This window comes from Cervus canadensis, chromosome 6, assembly GCF_019320065.1.
Source record: "Cervus canadensis isolate Bull #8, Minnesota chromosome 6, ASM1932006v1, whole genome shotgun sequence".
NCBI lineage: Eukaryota > Metazoa > Chordata > Mammalia > Artiodactyla > Cervidae > Cervus > Cervus canadensis.
In genome coordinates, this window is record NC_057391.1 from 5,701,196 (window position 1) to 5,717,705 (window position 16,510).

The following is a 16,510-nucleotide window of genomic DNA, read 5'->3' on the forward strand; positions in this document are numbered from 1 at the left end:
CAATTTTTTTCACTTTGGTTTACTTGTGTGTATAGAAACAGTGTGTTTTGTATTATAGTTCCAAATGCATGGTATTGTAGCTTTGCTGGGTTTTGCGAGCTTGCCTGGGTAGAATGCAACAACCAGAGCCATACTGTCACAGGTATTAACGACATCTAAGGCTCCGGATGTGAAGTTCTGTGCCGGGAGCCACTCTCAGGCCCTCAGATTCTCCCCCATAAGGTGTCAGTCTTACTGGCAAGCCCTCAGTACAAATAAATTCAGCTTTCCTCCTACATCCAAAATCAAACCTTTAACTAGCTTTTATCACTTTTTACCTTTTTTGATTTCACTTCATTGTCCCCAAACTTAATCTGAATTATTCAACAAGCAGACAACAAAGAAGCTAGTCTCAAAAACAAAGAGCCCCGTTCTTTCTAGCTCCTGGTCCCTTATGGGTCAACTCCAGCCAAGATTTGAAAGCATTTGTGGAAAAGCTATGACTCGGTGTGTGCTCACTAGATTGTTGTTTTTCTATTTCCTCCCCAAATAAAACTTAAACAAGACCACTGTGTTGAAGAAGGTGAATAAAATGAACACACTGATTTGCAATGGGAGTATGGTACCACTTTCTAAAATTTCTGAAACATTTCTTTCCTTTATTTGTACTACTATTGATTACTTGTATCACATATTTATTGCTTGTAGCACTATGATTTGCAACCCAGGAGGTTCTGAGGGATTCTGGATTCCTATTTCACTTCTGCTGAAACTGGCCTCCTGTCAGTCCACTTCCCCAGTCTGCTCCCTTCTCCCTCCATGAAGCCTGATTCTAGAACGTGGCCCAGCCCTTCTCCCTAAACCCACACTAACGGAGTCTCTTCCCTATACAAGGTTCATCCCTGTCCTTCTTGCAGGCCACAAAGTGGAAGTACAGGGCTTGTGAGCTGAGCTCTTGGATTTCAGCTGCCACAAGTCCCTGTGTAGTCAACAACCAGCACATCCGTTCAGGCCAGACCTGTGCCCTCTACTCCCATCTAACGTGGGGACTTATGTCTTATCTCCTTTGTAGCCCCCTCAGTCTGGCAGTTTCTTCTTCCTCTGAACTCCTATGAGTCAGGTTGCTTACTTATGTGACACTCTAAATAGCATTTTAAACTTTGCTTGTATGATTTTTAAGGCCACTTTTGTCCCTGAGATTCTGATCCTCGAAAATGCTGTCACTTTAAAATAAGAGATTAAGTCCAGCTATCTTAGGTCATTCAGAACTCCTCAGAGGCCTTGCGCCAAGTTGCTAAAGAAGGCAGGCAGGAGACAGTCTGGTCCCTCCCGGAGCCTGTTAACAGTGAGGCTGGGTCTCAACCTCACAATGCAACATCTCCTGGTGGCTCTAGTCCCTTGATCACAGCCATGTCTAACACCTCCTTGGGGGCTCAGAGGCCTAGTTTGGGGTGAGACGGTTGAGCCTGGATAGGACCCTCAGCTGGGTCTGCACAGACCTGGAGACCTTGTGATGTTTGGAGGCCTGGAGCCTAGTTGTGGCAGCGCACAAGGACAGCTAGACACCTTTTTCCAGTCGGGATTCCGGTCCCCCTCCAGCTGCCTACTCTCCCAGGTTCCCCACACCCCCAGGTTACCCACACCTCACGTCCCCGCCACTACACCCGTCGTTCCCATGTACATTCCCCACACGCCTCAAATGCCCGGTGTCCAAGCCCTCCACGCCCCGCATCCGCTTGTCCACGCCCCCCACGCCCTGTGTCCCCACATACACGACCCCACACCCTGTGTCCCCTCGTCCACGCCCCTCACGCCCTGTGTCCCCACATAACACGACCCGACGCCCTGCTTTCCCTCGTCCATGTACCCCACGCCCTGATTCCCCAGGTACACGCCCCAAACGACCTGCGTCCCTTCGTCCACGCCCCCCACGCCCTCCATCCCCCGGGCCACATCCCCACGCCCTTGGTTCCCTCATCTACGCCCCCCACGCCCAATGTCCATGCCCCCCACGCCCTCAGACCCCTCGTCCACGCCCCCAACGCCCAGTGTCCCCACGTTCACGCCCTCCAAGCCCTATGTCCCCCACGTCCAAGCCCCCCACGCCCTTGGTCCCCTCATCCATGCCCCCCACGTCCTCCATCCCCCGGGCCACACCCCCACGCCCTTGGTTCTGTCATGCACGCCCCGCTCGCCCAATGTCCACGCCCCCAACGCCTGGTGTCCGCACGTTCACGCCCCCCACGCCCTGCGTCCCTGGGCCACACCCCCCACGCCCTTGGTCCCCTCGTCCATGCCCCCCACGCACGATGTCCACGCCCCCCACGCCCTCCATCCGCTGGGTCACACCCTCACGCCCTTGGTTCTCTCGTGTACACACACCCCCGCCCTGCGTTCTCACACCCACGCCCCCGTGGCCTGCATTCCCACGTCCACGCAGCGCAAGTCAGCAGTCTGCCTCCTCTTTCCAGCCAGTCTTTGGGCTTCGCTGAGGTGTTTTGGCCCTGGGGAAGGAAATGGCAACCCTCTCCAATATTCTTGCCTGGAAAATCCCAGGGACTGAGGAGCCTGGTGCGCTACAGTCCATGGGGTTGCAAAGAGTCGGACACAACTGAGAGACTGAGGTGATTTGGAAGCTTGTCGTCCTCTCTCGTCGTTCAGCTGTGAGTAACCCGTTTCCGTGCTTCGCCTGTTTGTTTTGCGCTGAACAGAACTAACTCGGTGATTAATTTGGTGATGGATTTGGAGGCAGGCTGGAAAGGAGGCGGTACAGGGGACTGGGACCGAGAGGCCCAGCCTGAGCCTCGGGTCCATCCGCTCGGGCCGCCGCCCAGGTCCCCACCAGGCACCCTGGCCTCCTGTGCTCCATCTCGTTTTGTGGCAGAAAAGCGGTTTGGGGGTTCGGGTAGGAGGACGTCTCTGGGTGTGTAGCCTCGTTAAAGAGACGCTCCAGTGCCAGGTTGCCGGGTGGTCCTGACCAGGGCCGGGCTGGAGGCAGGCTGGAGGGGTTTGGAGACAACTAGGGAAAGTCCGGCAGCTGCGGGGCTTCCTGGGTGGCTCATTTAAAAAAAGAAAAAAAAGCATCTGCCAATGCAGGAGAGACAAGAGACACAGGTTCCACCCCTGGGTCGTGAAGATCCCCTGGAGAAGAAACCGGGAACCCACCCCAGTATCCTTGCCTGGAGAACCCCCATGGACAGAAGAGCCTGGCGGGCTACAGTCCATGGGGTCGCAAAGAGCTGGACACGACTGAGAGGCCCTGGCACTGGCGTTTGGCCTCCTGTGTTCACGTCTGTGTCTGACTGTGTTAACTGCTGAGAATTGGCTGCTGGGTTATTGGTGATAAAAGAATGGCCCCAGATTTTGGTTCTGTGCAAGAAACAGTTATCCAAAATGGCAATAAACTGAATATGCCACTCCACTCTGAAAGACGTAAAGCTTAGGCAGGCAGTCCAGGGCCCTTTAAGGAGGAGGTGAACATTCTGGCTCCTGCTTTCCTTAAGCTCTACACACAATGCCTCCTGTCCCAGAACTGGCCTCTTTAGGAGCTAGTGATCACACAGCCTAATGTCTTACTCATGGAAATGGTTTTCTTAGGCTCCATATTAATAATTATAATTGTAACAAATCTTGCCTGGGAACCTGTTTCTCAAGACTTGTACCCATGATTACACAACAGTATATCTTGGCAAGATAAAATGCTGTGCCAAAGTTATCTCAGGATGTATGCCTTGGGAAAGGGTCTGGTGAAACTTACAACCTTGAGGTATTCTTCTTATCTATTCTCAGCATCCAGTTGAAAAGTATATAGTGCCCTGCCTAACTAGTGGGGGCAGATACTCTCCTACCCCCTTCTGATGTCTGTGTCAGAAACTTTCTGTCGCTTTCACTTTAAATAAAAATCTGCACAAAGCTCTGAGTGACTGAGACCCGACTTTGGTTCTGGAGTTAAATCATCTCCTTCGGAGATCCAGCGGCACCAAACACTTTAAGCCATCAACTCTAGGAAAATTATACAAATTAAGAAAATACACTTTAGCCTGTGTGAGGTTGTCTAGAGTACAGAAGTGTGTGGATGAAAGGGCTGATGTGGTGAACTTCTTTTGTAAATCTTTGTATTTGTGGATAACTGTTGAAATTGAACAGTTGAAGTAATACAGAGATCCTGTATGCCTTTTACCCAATTTCCCTCGTAATAACACCCATGAAAAACTGCAGTTAAGCATAGTAGCTAGCATATTGACCCTGATATAGTCACACGCTGTCGCTTTAGTTGTGTCTGATTCTTTGTGACCCCATGGACTGCGGCCCACCAGGCTCGTCTGTCTGTGGGGTTCTCCAGACAAGAATACTGGAGTGGGTTGCCACGCCCTTCTCCAGCGGATCTTCCTGACACAGGGATCACACCTGTGTCTCTCATGTCTCCTGCACTGGCAGGCAGGTTCCTTACCACTAGCGCCACCGTACAGTCACATACAGAACATTTCAGTGCCCACAAAGACCTTGTTCCTTGCCTGCCTTTTAATAGTTACACTTGCTTTCCTTCTGTCCCTCATGCTACCTCATTCATCCTTATCTCCATTTCTGTCATTTCCCCATTTCACAGATGCTGTTTAAAGGCAATCATACGGTATGTAACCTTTGGCTTTTTTCACTCAGAATAATTCTTTGAAGATTCATACGGATTGAGGGCTTCAGTAGTCTTTTTGTTTTCATTGCCAAGTACTGTATCATTGTATGGATGTATTACAGTTGATCTGCCTGATGAATGACATCTGTGGTGTTTCCTGTTTTGTGTTATAGTAAGTAAGCTTCTCTAAGAAAAACAAGATTTGGTATTGGGGTCTGAGCTTCTTGGTGACCACAGCAAGGACCCTTCCATTTCATTGCTATGAGCACTGGAAGCAAAGCTTTGCAAGGTTCCCCCTTGTGATTCCCTTACACACACACACACACACACACACACACACACTCCTTTAGACTCCAACACACACACCATCCTTTAGACTCCACACACAGGCACACACTCCTTTAGACTCCAACACACACCATCCTTTAGACTCCAACAGCCTGGAAGTGAATTCTTCAGTTACAATACAACTTTTCAACCAGATGTATGTTGTAAACAGGAAGGTGAAATGCTTTTTTACAGTCTCCTGTGTTATATCAGAATAAGCCTGTGCCAAGAAGATGTAAAGTCCCACAGGGAAGGATAGAAACCAAGCAAAATGCTTGGTCCTAGTGAAAAAGAGAATGACTTGCTGTCAGTTGAACCCACCTGGGCACCCAATTGGGCCAGAAAGTTACCCACACTCAGGTGGAGCATCATCTGTTAAAGCAAGTTCCTCTTGGGGGTGTGAATGTGAGGTGTGAGGGGATGAATCTGAGTCTACTCTTCTGCAACCTTGAATTTATTTGGAAGAACAGTATGCCAACTTACAGAGATGACCCCAAGGGAATAGAAAACATTTTTTTCAATCTTTTTTTTCCTCTTGTAACCTGCAACCTGACCTGGGCGGATGTTCAAAGTGTATGAAACAGCCTTCTCACTTCAGAAGAACGTAGAATAGGGCAGGATAAAGCTCAGCAGGAGGCAGATGGATTTCTTACAGAAACCCCTGGTGACCCAGCTCAAGCGTAGCTGTGTGAACAGCAGATGCCAGTGGTGGGATCTGAATGCTGGGATCTGAATGCTGGGAATAATCTGAACCGTGAATGTTCTTGAGATTGCCTCTTGCAGGGCTGTGAGGAGGGAGCAAAACAAAGACGCCTTAATGAAGTATAGACGGTAAGACAGACTGAATGAGGAGCCTTCAGAATTCTGGGCAGGGTCTGTCAAGCCTACTGGCAGTACAGACCATGAGGACCAGGGAATTGTTAAATGGTCCCTATGATGCACATTGGCCAGAACCACTCTGACAAACTGAAGAAGCTGCGAAAGATGGGAGGGGCTTTAAGGATGCCTGTGTGTCAACTTGTTGGAATGGCCTTAAGTTTGTAATCGCAAGGACCAGTTTCAGAAGAAAAGGAAACCATGGAGAATGAAACAGGCTGTTGGGCTGGTGGCTGCCTGAACCCAGGGAAGAGTGGACTAAATTGAGGCCCCCACAGGGGACTCGGTAAAAGGTAGGAGGCCTCAAACCACCACTCGAATAGGGCACCCGATAGTGGGACCACACTAATGTGCATGCTGCAAGCAGGAGGGACCCTGGAATAGTGTTCTGTGCTGAGACTCTTAAAGAAGGCAAGCAGGCAGCATGTCCGGTACCTGACATGACGTGTCAGTTACCTGACACCCGGTAACTGACAATGATCAGGTGACTGACGATGATCAGGTGACTGACGATGACCAGGTGACTGACGATGATCAGGTGACTGACAATGATCAGGTAACTGACGATGACCAGGTAACTGACAATGACCAGGTTACTGACGATGATCAGGTAACTGACGATGATCAGGTGACCAGGTTACTGATGATGACCAGGTAACTGACGATGATCAGGTAACTGACGATGACCAGGTTACTGACGATGATCAGGTAACTGACGATGATCAGGTTACTGACGATGACCAGGTAACTGACGATGACCAGGTAACTGACGATGACCAGGTTACTGACGATGACCAGGTAACTGACGATGATCAGGTAACTGACGATGATCAGGTAACTGACGATGATCAGGTAACTGACAATGACCAGGTTACTGACGATGATCAGGTGACTGACAATGATCAGGTGACTGACGATGATCAGGTGACTGATGATGATCAGGTAACTGACAATGACCAGGTTACTGACGATGATCAGGTAACTGATGATGATCAGGTAACTGACGATGATCAGGTAACTGACGATGACAGTGACCAAGGGTGATGCTGCTGAGTCATCGCTGCCTCCCACATGGAGCCCTGGGAAAGCACTACTTGGGAGTCAGGGAACTTGATTTTAAGTACCCGGCTTTCTAAACTCTCTTTTCAGGCTGTTAGTAGCAAGGGGTGTCAGAGGACCCTAGAGAAAAGCTTTTCTCCAGTAGGGGAAGAGCCGTTGATGGCTTTCTGCCTGTGCCTGACGGTCTCACTTCCCCTCTGAGATGAGACTGACTGAACTAAGTGCCAGGGTACCCTCCGCACCTGGACACTGGGCAGACCCAGCGTCTGCACCCCCAGAGTAGTCCTGCGAGTTGCAGGCTCTAGCGCAGCGGTTCTGGGAGAGAAACCCCAGAGGGTGAGTCTGTGGGGTGGGTGGATGGGGGTGCTGGGAAGAGGGGAGATGGCCACAGCTATACGGCCATAATCTGCCAGGGGCAGGCATCCAGACTTTATGCAGTATCTGTGAAAAGGAGGAAGCAAGGCTGGGGGTGGACTTTTAACAGCCTTCCTCCAGTATGACCCAGTAGGCTCCTGCTGGTCACTTTGTGATTGGCTGTGAACAGCTGAGTGTTTGTACCTGACTGAAGAGCACTTAGTAGGTTGTAGGAGTGCATTGCTGACTCCAACCAGTCCTCTGCTCAAGACTTTGCCCAGGGACTCTTGTTGGGTGACTGTTTTGGACTTGAAGGAGGCCTTTTCTGCACACCCTCGAGTTTTGGATCCCAAGTCGGCTTTTGAGTGGGAAGATGGAGATAAAGGAGTTAGACCATAGTACTGCTGGACAGCACTTCCTCGGGGACTTTCACGTTCACAATAACTTGGAGAAGCCCTGGCCAGACTTGGGGGACCTTGAACTAAACAGGGAGACTCTGCTTCAGGACGCGGACGATGCTCTGATCACCAGTGAGACAGAGGACACCTGAGACCAGGGTACAGGTTTGACTTCAGACTTCTTGACTGAACGAGGATGTAAGGTATCTAGGAAGAAGGCAGACTCTCAGCCCTCTATTAAATATTTGGGGTTTTGAACACAAGGACAGAGAGTTGCCCACTGACTGGAGCTGGAGGGTGGAGGTGGAGCTCTAACCAGGATTGCAGTTGCCACCAGAAGACACTGGGGGGTCCTAGGAGTGACCGGACTCTGCCACATCTGGACCTTTGGACTCACAGAAAACCCTTCTAGGGACGCTTTTAAAGGAGACAGGGGACCTCTAGGCTGGAATCTGGAAAATGAATATCTAGAAGACAGGCTCCATCCCTGCTGGACAGGCCCCCAGGAGAACTGGAATGGGAAATGGAAGCCACGTTGCAGGAGAACCTCGACCAACGTTGCCCAAACCCTGCTTCCAGCCCTGCCCCTGACACTGGCTGCTTCCAGAGCAGAACAGCCCTGACAGATCTCAGGTTGCTTTTCAGAAACTGCCGAGAGGGAAAAAAAAAAAAAAAAGCTGTGAGAAAGAAACCAAGGTGAGTGGGTGCGCTGCAGTGGTGGCTTTGTTCAAGTCAGACCCTTCAGAAGGCAATGCAATGACTTGCTAGGTTTTAAGGAGGATGTGTTCTTTTGGGAGTCCTTTGTTTCTAACCTCCTGGGCTTGGAAGGACTTCTGCTTTGGTATAAATAGAGAATGATGAGGATTTCTGCTACTTTGGTAAAGAGGGTAATCGCTCTGGCAATGGCTCTGTCTTATAAAACCTGTTTCTGTACCAGATCGTGGTGACCCCTTGAATGTGCTGGTCAACTTTCTGACCACAGCTAACTTCACTGACTTCAGATGTAACCTATCAACTGGTCTGATCACCTGTCCTTTCCTTTCCCTGGATAAAACCCCTAAACATCCTGAATGTTAGCCATGGCTGGCACTCTGGGTGCCCCTTGAGGGTGCGTCTTTGCAGTTTCAGTTCCCAGCCTTGGGTCTGCGGCTGCCTTGACAGTTAGTGCGCAGGAGGTGTGTGTTGTCGGGGTCAGTGTTAACGTAAGACCAGAACTACGAAAATACGCTCAGACAGGTGCTGAGCAGTTTGACTCTTCGAGCCCTTGTTGGGTCTACTCCCCTTACAGAGGGAAGTAGCCAGAGCTGTCCTCACCCCTCTCCCCCAGACTCAGGCATGATCACAAGATGGTGGGGGTACTGAACCCAGAGCCTGTGGGCTATACCCATTCTACCCGCTGTCCCTAATCAAGGCTGCACGGGCTTGCATGTCCTCCAAGCAGTTCAGAGCCTAATCAGTAAGCTGTTTATCTGAGTTGTCCTCAGTGTGGGCTGAGCTGGTTGAGATGGGATAGGACCACCAACCCCTCACCTGCATTTGCATATGCACTGGTGACCTTGTGAACACGCATCGGCCTGGAGCCCAGGCATGCCTGTGCACAAGGACGGTTAGGCACCTTTTTAATCCCAGTGCCCATGTGGCCCTGGTCACCACCCTGTCAGTTCCTCGGCCCTGTGCCTCCTGGGAGGCAGACCTGAGATGTGTTCTCCAGTCTCCTCGCATGGCTGCCTCAGCAGGAAGCCCCTTTGCTGGCCACCATCTTAGCGTCTTGGCTGGCTGTGCATCAGACAGAACAGACCTGGTCCACTAACAGGGATAGTAGTTCACTTGTAACATATTGTCTAGGAGGGGCCTGCATGCTCCACCCCCAGACAGCCACTTATGGGCAACCCAGTGCAGCTGGGCTCAGCATCCTCAGAGACCTGGCCTTGCCAGTCAGTCCTGAAGACCACGTAACTCGTTATCAGAAGTGGTCAATCTTCCAGTTCGGAACTTGGAGCCATCCCTCCTGGCTGGAGCGCTTCCTGAGTTGGGGCGGAAGGTCAGGGAGGCCCAGGGCAGCAGGAATTCTGTGTGACCAGGATCCAGGGGGTGTGGACAGACATCAGGAGTGCTTTTCCAGACTCAGCTGTCCAGAGACAGTGGGATCTGAACTTGAAGGATAAGGGCCGAGTCCCCCGACCGCTGTTGAGGGGCCAGGGGCTGAGGGGTGGCCCTGCACTGAGGGTGGGTGCTCCTCAGGGGACCCTGGGTCAGTGAGCAGACATCTCTCCCGGGCAGCTGCTGCCCACACAGGGGGCTTCCCATGGACGCAGGCGCCCTCTGCTCTGTGCTCTGCAGATGCTGTTTCTTACTGATCGCAGGTCCATGGCAAGCCTGCATTTGCTCACTCTGTCATATTTTAGTTACTCTTGGGGTGTTTCAGGCTTTCATTATTTGATTTGTAACCCGTGATCTTACTGTTCTGACTCGGAAAACCCAGGTGCTGCTTAGCATTTTTTTAGCAGTGAGGTATTACCGTGTGTGTACTGTTCAGACGTCAGTCTGTCCACATAACAGACCGAAGTGCGGTGTCAGCGAGCTTTATCTGCACTGGACTCCAGCCAGCTCACATGACTCATGTTGTGGGATCAAGTCCCGGTGACAGAAGTGAACCCCAGTCCTCTCCCAGGCCTGCCTGTCACTCACCTCGGGGGAGCCTGTGGAGTTCTGCAAGCAGCTCTGGGGAGTCCAGGGATACTGTGGGGCCCCCTGCACCGTGGAGAAGGGACAGTCTGGGCCAGTGTGACGGTGACAAGCGGGCTGGCGCAGAGGAGCGTCACAACCTCTCACGGACCAGACTCCAGTCAGGCTCCTCTGAGTGGCTCCTGGCGAGGTCCTGATTCCTCAGGCTTCAGGGTCTGTCTCTTTATTGTCCAATTTTAGCAAGATTCCCATTGAGTCAGATCAGCCAGAGCCCCCCAGGCTCAACATCTGACCAGACTGCTTGTGCCCCTCCTCCCGATGATGAGGGCTAATCCCCTCCCTGCCTGCCCTCAGCACAAATCCTGTATGGGGTTTAGTGGGGTCTTTCTGCTACAGTCTGAGTGTGTATCTCCCCAAAACTGAAGTCGAATCCAAACACCCAGGGTGGTGGTGTTGGCCATTGTGGGGTGACGAGGTCATGAGGGTGGAGCCCCCCATGAAGGGGAGCCAAGTGCCCCCAGCCCTTCGGCCACTTGCAGACACAGGAGGTGGCACGGTGTGTGAACTGGGAAGGGGCCTCACCAGACATCGAGTCTGCAGGGTACTGATCCTGAACATCTGTCCTCCAGACCCTGAGGACTCAGCTCGTGGTCCTGCTGTTACAGGAGCTCGACAGACACCCCCACCCCTGCTCTTTCCTCTCACCAACTTCCTGTCAGTGACCCCACCCTGCTCCTGGCTGTCGCCCCCAGAGTGGGAGATGAGCCTGACCTTGCCCCCACGTCAGAATCCACAGCAGGAAGGAACCCCTCTTACCTGGGTCTTGTACTTCCTGACAAGCATTGGGGGTGGACGACGGGACCCAAGGATGGCGGGGCAGCGTCTGCACGTGTCTGCTCTCAGACCCGTGGCCCCTGACTTCACAGAGGAGAGTGTGGAGCTGAGATTTGCTGCGCTGTGTCCATGCTCATCTCCCTTTTCACGTGTAATGACTGTTAAAATATAGTAAACCTGTTACATTTTGACATACCATTTCCTGTCTTATGAGAACTGCTTTCCAAAACCAATTGTTCACTGATCATTCCTCTGCTTCAATCTGTTGATGTCTTCTACTGTATTGATTTCAGTTACATTAACTTCACCTTTGGTGGGTTTTTAATATTTTCTAGCTGTTTAAAACTTCTGTCTTCTTACTCAGTTGATGCATTCTTCTCCTTAGTTCTTCAGTCAGCTTTATGATCGTCATCCTCAGGTAGATTCCCTGTCTTCAGGTTACTTCTAAGAAGAAGAACTGATTTCTTAATTTGCAACATGTTCTTCTGTCTCCTCCCGTTGCCTGAATTGCTGCACTTTGTGTCTGTGATGTTTGGTTCAGTTTCCCGAACCTGGACGAGTGGCCCCTGTAGGAGACACCGAACAGAAGCACACTCCCCTCTTGTGAGCTCTGTGGTTCCCCCTGAGGGCTGCACAGGCCCTGTGCAGGGCATTCACAGGCTCTGGGTGAATGCTCTGGGTGGGCTGGGAGGCGTGGCTGGCCTGCCCACCCGTTTGGTTGCCAGGCCCTGCCTTGCACAGAGGCTTCTGGATTCTGGCTGGAGGGGGCGGTCCTGAGAGGGTGGCTGCAGAATTACAGGGGCCCCCAGGGCTGCAGGCTAGTGTTGGCTCACAGGTGAGGCGAGTGGGGGTCCAGGTAACCCCGGGGCTGTTCCCCACCCACCAGGTCCTGGAGCGAGTGCAGACCCACTGGCAGGAAGAGCCCGTCCTGGGGTCCGGCTGAGGGCCTCAGTTCGGTGGCAGGTGTCAGACTGCTGATGGGTGAAGTACAGGCATCCCGGAGCTTCTGTTGGCCTGCTGGTGAGTGGGCAGGGTCCTGTCTCAGCTGGCCGTAGTTGTCCTGGGGCTGGTGTCTGCCCACTGCTAGGTTAGGATGGCTTCAAGGCTAGAGCAGGGCTTGGTCTGGGGTCTCTGGCTGCAGGGCTCTGGGTGTCTATGGGCTAGGGACTGTGCACTGCATGTGGATGAGGCCAGGTCCTGGGGCCTGTGGTGGGCAGGGCCATGTCCAAGGTCATCTGTGGGCTTGGGGGGAGGGGGGAGCTTAAAGCAGCCTGTCTGGTGGGTGGGGCTGGTCCCTGCCCAGTTGGTTGTGGAGCCTGAGGATACCTGTCATGGTGCCCACAGGCTGTTGGATAGGGGCAGGGCTGAGTCCTGAGGCTGACCTGCTAGAGGGAGGATCCCACAGGGGTGCTGGCCGGCATGTGTCCTTGTGGTACTGTGAGATCCCAGATGTCTGCTGCCAGTGGCTATGAGCCCAGGACAGCCAGCCTCCTGGAGGTAAGCCCCACTGGACTTCAGAACCAAATTGTCTAGGGTCTTATATTCTTGTTACAAGACCCCATTCTCAGGAGCCTGATAGGGGACCCAGAACTCTTGCTCCTTGGGGAGAACCTCTGCAGTTGTAACTATTCTCCCATATGGGGGCTACCCACTCTGGGTTCAGTTCAGTTCAACCTCTCAGTCCTATCTGACTCTTTGCGATGCCATAGGCCTCCCTGTCCAACACCACCTCCCAGAACTTGCTCAAACTCATGCCCATCGAGTCGGTGATGCCATCCAAACATCTCATCCACTATCGTCCCCTTCTCCTCCTGCCTTCAGTCTTTTCCAGCATCAGGGTCTTTTCCAGTGAGTCAGTTCTTCACATCAGGTGGCCAAAGTATTGAAGTTTCAGCTTCAGCATCAGTTCTTCCAATGAATATTCAGGACTGATCTCCTTTAGGATGGACTGGTTCGATCTTGCAGTCCAAGGGACTCTCAAGAGTCTTCTCCAGCACCACTGTTCAAAAACATCAATTCTTTGGCACTCAGCTTTCTTTATAGTCCAACTCTCACATCCATACATGACCACTGAAAAACCATAGCTTTGACTAGACCGACCTTTGTTGGCGAAGTAATGTCTCTGCTTTTTAATATGCTGTGTAGATTGGTCATAGCTTTTCTTCCAAGGAGCAAGTGTCTTTTAATTTTCATGGTTGCAGTCACCATCTGCAGTGATTTTGGAGCCCCCAAAAATAAAATCTGCCACTGTTTCCATTGTTTCCCTATCTGCCATGATCTTCGTTTTTTGAATGTTGAGTTTTAAGCCAGCTTTTCTACTCTCCTCTTTCACTTTCATCAAAAGGCTCTTTAGATCTTCTTTGCTTTCTGCCATAAGGGTGGTGTCATCTGCATATGTGAGGTTATTGATACTTCTCCCGGCAATCTTGATTCTAGCTTGTGCTTCCTCCAGCCTGGCATTTCGCATGATGTACTCTGAAGCAGAAGTAGATGCTTTTCTGGAATTTTCTTGCTTTTCCTATGATCCAGCAGATGTTGGTAATTTGATCTCTGGTTCCACTGCCTTTTCTAAAACCAGCTTGAACATCTGAAAGTTCTTGGTTTATGTACTGTTGAAGCCTGGCTTGGAAAATGTTGAGCATTACTTTGCTAACATGTGAGACGCATGCAGTTGTGTAGTAGTTTGAACATTCTTTGGCATTGCCTTTGTTTGGGATTGGAATGAAAACTGACCTTTTCCGGTCCTGTGGCCACTGCTGAGTTTTCCAAATTTGCTGGCATGTTGGGGGCAGCACTTTCACAGCATCATCTTTTAGGATTTGAAATAGCTCAACTAGAATTCCGTCACCTCCACTAACTTTGTTCATAGTGATGCTTCCTAAGGCCCACGTGACTTCACATTCCAGGATGTCTGGCTCTAGGTGAGTGATCACACCATCATGGTTATCTGGTTCATGAAGATCTTTTTTGTATATTTCTTCTGTGTATTCTTGCCACCTCCTCTTAATATCTTCTGCTTCTGTTAGGCCTATACCATTTCTATCCTTTATTGTGCCCATCTTTGCATGAAATATTCCCTTGGTATCTCTAATTTTCTGAAGAGATCTTCTATTGTTTTCCTCTGTTTCTTTGCATTGATCACTTAGGAAGGCTTTCTTCTCTCTCCTTGATGTTCTTTGGGTTAGTGATACCATATAGTATTTGTCTTTCTCTGACTTGTTTCTCTAAGCGTAATATTCTCTAGATCCATACATGTTGCTGCAGATGGCATTATTTCATTTTATTTTAGTCTTTTTTCCCACTGTGTGTATGTACCATATCTTCTTTATCCATTCTTCTGTTAATGGACACTTAGGTGCCCTCCACATCTTGGCTATATTGTAAATAGTGCAGCTATGGATGATATCATGGTGCACATATGTTTTCAGATTAGTGTTTGTATGTGTTTTTTGTTTTTTTTTGTTTGTTTGTTTGTTTTCCCAAATGAGCCCAGGAGTAGAAGTGCTGGATCATGTGGTAGTTGCATTTTTGGCTTTTTAAGGAACCTCCATGCTGGTTTACATAGTGGCTACACCATTTTACATTCTCATGAAAAGAGTACAAGAATTCCCTATTCTCTGCATCTTCCCTAACATTTATTATTTGTATGCTTTTTGATGGTGGCCATTCTGACTGATTTGGGATAATACCTCATTGTAGTTTTGATTTGCATTTCTCCGTTAATTACCAATGCTGAGCCTCTCTGCATGTGCCTCTTTGCCATCTGTGTGTCTTCTTTGGAAAAAAAGTCTATTGGAGTTTTCTGCTCATTTTTTTGACTGGATTTTTTTTTTTTTTTTGGTATGCAGTTGTACCAAAACTGTTGGTACATTTTAGATATTAACCTCTTGCTGATCATGCCATTTGCAAATAGTACTTTCCATTCAGCATTTTTTGTTGTTGTTGATGGCTTTTGCGCAAAAGCTTTTATGTGTAATTTAGTCTCATTTTTTAATTTGTCTTGTTTAATTTCTTTTGCATTAAGCGACTGAATCAAGAAATGGTGCCACCATTTATGTCAGAGGTTCCTATGTTCTTTATATGAGTTCTATGTTTTTATGTCTTACATTTAGATTTTAAAATAATTTTAATAATTTGAGTTTAGAATGTTCTGTTACTTCACATAGTAAAATAATCTTTTATAAGTGGCCTTCCAGCTTTCCCAGAACCACTTGTTGAAGAGATGGTCTTTTCTCCATTGTATAGTCTTGCTTCCTTTGTAGATTAATTGACTGTAAGTATGTCGGTTTATTCTTGGGCTCTATACTCTGTGGCATTGCTGTATGTCTATTTTCCTACCAGTAAAACACTGGTTTGATTACCCAGTTTCATAGTATAGACAGAAGTCTGGGAGTATCATACTTCCAGCTTTGCTCTCTTTTTTAAGATTGCTTTGGGAATTGGAGTGTTTTATAGCTCTCTGTCAGTTTTGGATTATTTCTAGTTCTGTGGATAATATTCTCATAGTTTGATAGGGATTGACTTAAATGTATAGATTGATTTAGGTATTAGGCCATTTTAATATTCTTCCAATCCAAGAGTGTGGGGTATCTTTCCATTTCTTTTAATCGTCTTCTATATCTTTTAACAATGCTTTATATTGTTCTTAGAATATAGTCTTTTCAGTGCCTTAGTTAAGTTTATTCATAGGGTTTTTTTCCTTAATGTGACTTTAAACGGGATTGGTGGTGGTGGTTTTCTTTTTAACTTTCTCATTCTGATATTTCATTATTAGTATATAGGAATGCAACCTATTTCTGAATATTAACAAGCTTGCTGAATTCATTAGTTCTCATAGTTTTTAGGTGGAGACTTTAGTGTTGCAGGAAGGGGGACCCCTTCCAGGGCCTGAAATTGGGCTCTTGTCTAACACTTGGAAATGAATGAGACACATATGCTGACAAAGCATGAGATTTTATTGGGAAAGGGTGCCTGGATGGAGAGCAGGAGGGTCAGGGAACCCAGGAGAACAGCTCTGTCACATGGCTCGCAGTCTCGGGGTTTTATGGTGATGGGATTAGTTTCTGGGTTGTCCTTAGCCAATCATTCTGACTCAGGGTCCTTCCTGGTGGTGCACGCCTTGTTCAGCCAAGATGGATGCCTGAGAGGATTCTGGGAAGTGGTCGGACATGTGGTGTCTCCTTTTGACCTTTCCCGAACTCTTCTGATTGGTGGTGGCTTATTAGTTCCCTGTTCCTTAGCAGGCCCTCCTGTCGTAAAACAACTCATGCAAATGGTTACTATGGTGCCTGGCCAGGGTGGACGGTTTCAGTCAGTGTGCTTCCCCTAACATTAGGATTCTTGATACAGTGTCATCTGGACATTTGCA

The 16,510-nt window shown here is 49.4% G+C and overlaps 1 long non-coding RNA gene across 1 annotated transcript in view; it reads left to right on the forward strand.

The window, feature by feature from the left end:
- The first annotated feature begins 2,505 nt into the window (after window positions 1-2,505).
- The window catches only part of LOC122442977, a 64,267-nt gene continuing 50,262 nt past the window's right edge, over window positions 2,506-16,510 (forward strand). The window contains exon 1 of the long non-coding RNA XR_006269861.1: window positions 2,506-2,642. This is a non-coding gene — a long non-coding RNA (uncharacterized LOC122442977). The remainder of the gene's footprint in view (window positions 2,643-16,510) is intronic.